We start from the raw sequence: 6,092 nt of genomic DNA on the forward strand, positions 1-6,092 counted from the left end.
AACTTCAAAGCCCAAATCACACAATTGACTAACACTAAGCAAGTTATGTTTCAATCCATGTACAAGAAGGACATCATTTATACAAGATGAAAAATTTTTACCCAATTTCCCAACAGCCACTATTTTTCCTTTTGCATCATCACCGAATGTGACAAATCCTCCATCATATTCATCAAGCTTTATGAAGAAGGTTGTCTTCCCGGTCATATGCCTAGAGCATCCACTATCCATGTACCACATATTTTCTTTCTTCTTGGATGCTAGGCATACCTGCAAAATCAACTCAAGTGACCTTAGGTATCCAAATTTTCTTGGATCCTTTCACGTTAAACCATCTCTTATGTCCCAAATCATTGTAATCAAAAACAACTTTGTAAACTTTGTCACCAATCATTCTTTCACCAAAGAAACATTGAACTGGGAAATGACCACTTCGGTTGCACAGTCTACAAAATCTTGGAGTTGCAGCTTTGTTAAAGTGAGTTGGGTCTTGATATTTTACATCATTTGAAGATGAAGCAATATTTTCAACATGTGATTTTTCAGATTTATAAAATCCCAACCCAGCTTTATCATATAGAGGTTTTTGACTAGCCAAGATTTGGTTCAAATTTTCAGAACTTTGGGTGAACTTGGCTAAGTCATCTTTAAGTCTTTTAACCTCTTTGAGCAACTCTTCATTTTGCTTAAAACAGTTCACATAGGCAAGAACAGAATGATCACTTTCACAGCTTCTAACTTGGGCTTTTAACTGCTTATTTTCTTCCACAAGATCACAAGCAGTTTCTGCCTCTCTTAGTTTTTCTTTGAGGAAATCATTTTCAGCTTTAAGAATGAAATTTTGTTGTTCAAGATCTTGATTCTCAGTTAGAAAACATCTTATTTTTTCAGAAAGGTGATCTATCATAAGATGAAGGTCTTCAGTGTTAGAGTCTTGAAATGATACCTGATCTATCTCATTTGCCATGAGACAGGGCTGTGATTTAGTCTCAGACTCTTCATCATCATCATCTGAGTCATTTTCCAAATCTTCCCATGTGGCCATCAGTCCCTTCTTCTTTACTCTTTTTCGGCTTCTCTTCCTTTTTCAACTTGGGACAATCAGATTTGAAATGACCAATTTCCTTGCAATTGTAACAGGTTACTTTGCTAAGGTCTTTCTTCATCTTCCTTGAGCTGCTGCCTTTACCTTTGAGCTTTACCATTTTCCTGAATTTTTTTGCAAACAACACAAACTCATTTTCAGAAGAGTTATCGCTGGATTCATCATCCAGAGGGTTAGTCATAGAAGAAAAAGCAATTCCTTTCTTTTTTGAATCCTTTTTTAAATAGGAGTTTTCAAAAGCAAGTAGATTTCCTCTCAAATCATCAAGTGTCATGGAATCTAAGTTAGTACTCTCAGAAATAATTAAAGCTTTTGTTTCCCACTCTTTTGTGAGACATCTCAACACTTTTCTCACTAGCACAGATTCTGAATGTGTGCTTCCAAGAGCATCTAAGCCAACAGTGATGATATTGAACCGTTCGAACAGTTCGTCAATGGACTCTCCTTCCTTCATTGCAAACATCTCATATTCCCTGTTTAACATGTCTGTCCGAGTTTTCTTTACAATAGTAGTTCCTTCATGAGTGATTTGCAACTTATCCCAGATTTCCTTTGCCGTTGTGCATCGTGATACTCGTCGGTACTCCTCAAAGCAGATGGCACAGTTGAGTAGATTGGTTGCCTTGGCATTTAACTCCACGGTCTTCCTATCTTCCTCGGTCCAGTTTGCCTCTGATTTTAGAGAGATTACTCCTTGAGCATTTGTGGTAGTTGGAAATTTAGGGCCTTCCAAAATGATCTTCCAAAGTCTGTAATCCACGGCTTGTACAAATATCTTCATCCTCTCCTTCCAATAGGTATAATTTTTCCCATTGAAGAGGGGAGGTCTGTTGCTTGATTGACCTTCAGCCAGATTGTATGATAACATACTTGCGCCACTGTTTTCTGCCATGAGGATCTTTTCTCCAAGCTGCAAAGCTTGATCTCTTTGAGACCAAGCTCTGATATCAATTGATGGTTTCAGTGGCTAAGAGAAGGGGGGGTTGAATCTTAGCCCCTTTTTCGCTTGCTAACACTTGCTGGACTTAGAGGAGACTTTTCTGTTTTTATCTCGTCCCTAGCCACGAGACATTTTCATTTTGTCTCGTCACTTGACACGAGACAATTTTGATTTTTCATCTGAACAGTAAAAACAGAATCGAAGTAGGAAGAGAGAGAGAAGATGACACCCAGATATATCCTGGTTCAGCTGCTAAGTGCAGTGCAGCCTACATCCAGTCTCCATCACAACAATGATGGAATTTCACTATAATAATCCAGATTACAACTTGTAAAGTGCTAACCCAACTTACAAGGGGATTCCCACAGAATAATAAAACACAACATAGATGAACAAATGAACTCTAAGACATCTATGGCTTTTTCTTTTAATTTTGCACTCTCTGCCTTTTTTCGCTCTATGGCTTTTTCATACAAACCTCACTTGTTTGCCTTTTTCCATGAGACTCAAGACATGACAAAATTAAACAGAAAAATACAAAACAGAAAACATTGAAGGAGAAGAAGAACTGCTAGCTTAGGTAGCTCTGAGAACTCTGTGCCTTGCACTCTCAAATCTTACTCCTTGCTTCAAACCATGACTGTTCACCCCTTTTATAGAGAAGTGAAGCCTTCACAGTTGAAACACAAACCCGAGCTCAGCTTCTTTTCCTTCACAACAAAACCGGTTCGGTCACAAAGAGAGAAGAGGTAACTCATGCAAAAACCAACATGCAAATACCTCTAGTCCTTCCTTGGTCATCACTCTTCATCAATCCGAGCACTCCATCCTTGGCTTCCTCTCCAAGATGGATTTCTGGCCCTTGATGCTTCATGATGATGATGACTTCATCTGCTTCAATCTCTGCCTTCAACCATCACTTCGCCACTCTAGCTACTCCCTGTGGTGGTTGATCAGAATCGAAGACAAGTCACGCTTCAAGAATCTCACCTCTTGGCCGAATCTTCATCCTTCTTTTTGAGTATGAAGGATTCGAGATTACCTCACCAAATCTTACTAGATTAGGTGATAATCTAAGCCACATCATACTTTTCTTTTTCTTTTTCGTGCCATCAACTCGATGGTCTTTAGCCTTGCTTTTCTTTCCTTTTGGTAGCTCCAAGTAGCTTCCATGGCTTCCTGTGTAATAACCGAAGAAAGAAGAGGAAAGGTAAGAGAGAGAAGAGAGAAGTTTGAACTCAAACTAATGGGTAATAACAAAATGAAATTAAAGTCCCACTTCCCTAGCTTAGAGTGGCGTGTATCATTATGATCACCATCATGTCAATCACACTCTCTCTCATGTTTCCCATGCTAGTTTAATTAAATTTCAAATCCTTCAAAAAGTGAGTTGGAATCTGTTGGAAGCTTCATGGACTCGGGTAATGCATGGAAGCATTCAATAATTTTGGGCTTGGTTGCAATACAGATTATTCTTGGCCCAACTAGTATCAATTGCTTTCCTGATGGATTTGGATCAAACATAGGAAGCTTTCTTTGGGCTTGTAGTAACAATATTACTCTAGCCCAGTTAATCATCACAATAATTCAGCCATATATCATTGAATATTTTTGAATCAATGCTGAATTGGAAAGCAAATTCACACTTGGGCTGCAGCATTTTATTTTATTTTCGGCCCAATTCAATTCTTGCATTACAAAATTATTAATTAACATATAATCAAATAACATTGAATTAATGATTTTGTAATTAAATATTTTAATAATGTTTGTTCATCACAAAAATTAATTTGGAGTTTTCCAAACTCATCAATAACTATAAGATAAGATAAAGACTAAAATTATAATTGAATTTGTGTATTATGTTGGGCTGAATTTGTGGGCCGTGAGACGTCTTTATTATTGTCATGGACTGAGGTAGAAGAGTGATTTAATACGCCCCCGCAAGCTGGAGTATGAAAGATGTCAAGAATACTAAGCTTATTCAGATTAAGATGGAAGGATTGAGGAGACAAAGGCTTGGTGAAGATGTCGGCTAGTTGCCCAGAAGAGGGAATTGGGAGAAGTTTCATCACTCCAGCTTGAGCTTTTTGTCGAACCAAGTGACAATCAACCTCTAAATGTTTGGTTCGTTCATGAAAAACCGGGTTAGCAGCAATATGAAGAGCACTCTGATTATCACAATATAAAACTGGTGGGCGATTAGGGAAGATGCGTAAAAATTGTAACACATTTAGTATCCATTGAAGTTCACAAGTTGTGTTGGCAAGTGCACGATATTCTGCTTCCGTGGATGAGCGGGCAACGGTGGTTTGTTTCTTGGTCTTCCAAGAGACTAAAGAATTGCCTAATAAGAAACAATAACCTGTTAAAGATCGTCGAGTGTCAGGACATCCAGCCCAATCAGAGTCACTGAAGCCAAAAAGCTGAATTTCTGATTCCCTTGGAAAGAAAAGTCCTTTGCCGGGACTTAGTTTTCAAATATCGTAACACATGCTTGGCAGCTTGAAAATGAGATTCAGTAGGAGATGCCATGAATTGACTTAATTGTTGAGTTGCATACATGATGTCCGGTCGAGTAGTGGTAAGATAGATAAGACGGCCAACCAAACGGCGATATACAAAAGGGTCGGATAGCAGGGGACTTTTGTCTTGATATAGTCTTGTGGTATTATCCATTGGAACAGAAGCAGGTTTAGCACCTAATAAACCAGAATCCTCTAAAAGATCAAGACAGTATTTTCTTTGAGATAAGCAAATTCCCTTCTCTGATTGAGCAACTTCAATACCTAAAAAATATTTTAATGGGCCCAAGTCTTTAATTCGGAAGTGTTGGTGCAAAATAGACTTAATGATAGCAAGTTCAGAAATGGAATTACCAGTGAGAACAATGTCGTCAACATAGACTAGAATGATAGAAATTTGATCACCAATGAATTTAACAAATAGGCTATAATCAGATGAGGTCTGCTGATATCCATGAGATAGCAAAAGATGAGAAAGTTTGTCATACCACTACGACTAGATTGTCGTAAACCATACAGTGACTTTAGTAGGTTACAGCATTGATTCGGTTGAGGACATGTAAATTTGGGTGGCAGAGTCATATAAACATTCTCAAAAAGATCCCCATGTAAGAAAGCATTATTGACATCCAACTGATGTATGGGCCAACGCTTCATAGAGGCCAATGTCAAAACTAATCTGATGGTGGCAGGCTTGACAACAGAGGAGAAAGTTTCTAAAAAATCAACACCTTCAGTTTGAGTGAACCTTTTAGCCACAAGGCGTGCTTTATATCGATCAACCGAACCATCAGGCTTGCGTTTGATGTGATAGACCCATTTACAGCCAACTAGCTTAACCCCTGCAGGGCAATCAACAAGACGCCAAGTTTTGTTCAGCTCAAGAGCATCCAACTCATCTTTCATAGCACTACGCCAATTAGAGTGTTGATTGGCGTCCTTAAAAGACTTTGGCTCAACGTCAGAATGTAGAGATAAAAGAAACCTTTTATGTGAAGATGAAAGAGAAGAAAAAGACATGACTGAAGATAAAAGATACTTGCACTTTGAGGGAGATTGATTTGTAGAGATGAGAGAGGAATTACACAAGTAATTAGAGAGATATGCTGGAGGTCGGTGAGGCCGGTCGGAATGACGAGGATGGGGTTGCTCAGGTGGTGAAGAAGGTGACGGGGGATGAGAAGGTGATGGTGGACTGGTGTCTAGTGCGGAAGGAGAGATGGGTATCTGTGTTGAAAGTGATTCGGTGGTCATGGGTTCAACTTGGCTAGGTAACGATAGTGAGGAAGAGGGAGAGGTTGTTAGAGAAAATAAAGAACTAGGTGGAGTTGGGTCAATGGGTATAGGTGAGGGTTCAACTGGAAGACTAATTGAATCTTGTTTTTGAGAAGGTGTGTTTGGCAATGTTGGGTTGAGTGTATGGAATTGGGCATTTTTTGTGACTAAGGGCAAGATCATTTCATAAAAAATTACGTTTCTAGAAATCTCAATTCTTTTATCTTCTAAAGCATAAACAATATAT

Source organism: Arachis duranensis, chromosome 4, assembly GCF_000817695.3.
Source record: "Arachis duranensis cultivar V14167 chromosome 4, aradu.V14167.gnm2.J7QH, whole genome shotgun sequence".
NCBI lineage: Eukaryota > Viridiplantae > Streptophyta > Magnoliopsida > Fabales > Fabaceae > Arachis > Arachis duranensis.